This window comes from Garra rufa, chromosome 12 (genome assembly GCF_049309525.1).
Source record: "Garra rufa chromosome 12, GarRuf1.0, whole genome shotgun sequence".
In the NCBI taxonomy this organism is placed as follows: Eukaryota; Metazoa; Chordata; class Actinopteri; order Cypriniformes; family Cyprinidae; genus Garra; species Garra rufa.
This window is the reverse complement of record NC_133372.1, coordinates 42,535,588-42,535,917: the sequence shown is the minus strand read 5'-3', so window position 1 is coordinate 42,535,917 and position 330 is coordinate 42,535,588.

Sequence of the window (330 nt, the reverse complement as noted above, 5' to 3'; positions counted from 1 at the left end):
AATGCGCACACCGCGGAACGTGTAAAGGTGGCGCTGTCGAGCCATTTTGCCACACCCACTTCTGCAACCCATATCAGACGTAAATTTTCGCCAGGTCTGATGTGTGTGCAAAGTTTCATGAGTTTTCGGGTATGTCTAAGCCCTCAAAAATGCGATTCATTTTGGAGAATAATAATAATAATTAAAGCTGCAAGCAGCGATGAACGGGCCCTCGCACACGGGCTCACCGCCGACCGGTGGCTTTAGGAACACAGCAAACGGTGGGCAGTATGCTTTTAATACAGTAAATGTAGGAAAAATAGATCAAAGTCACTTAAATGTGCCAAACTT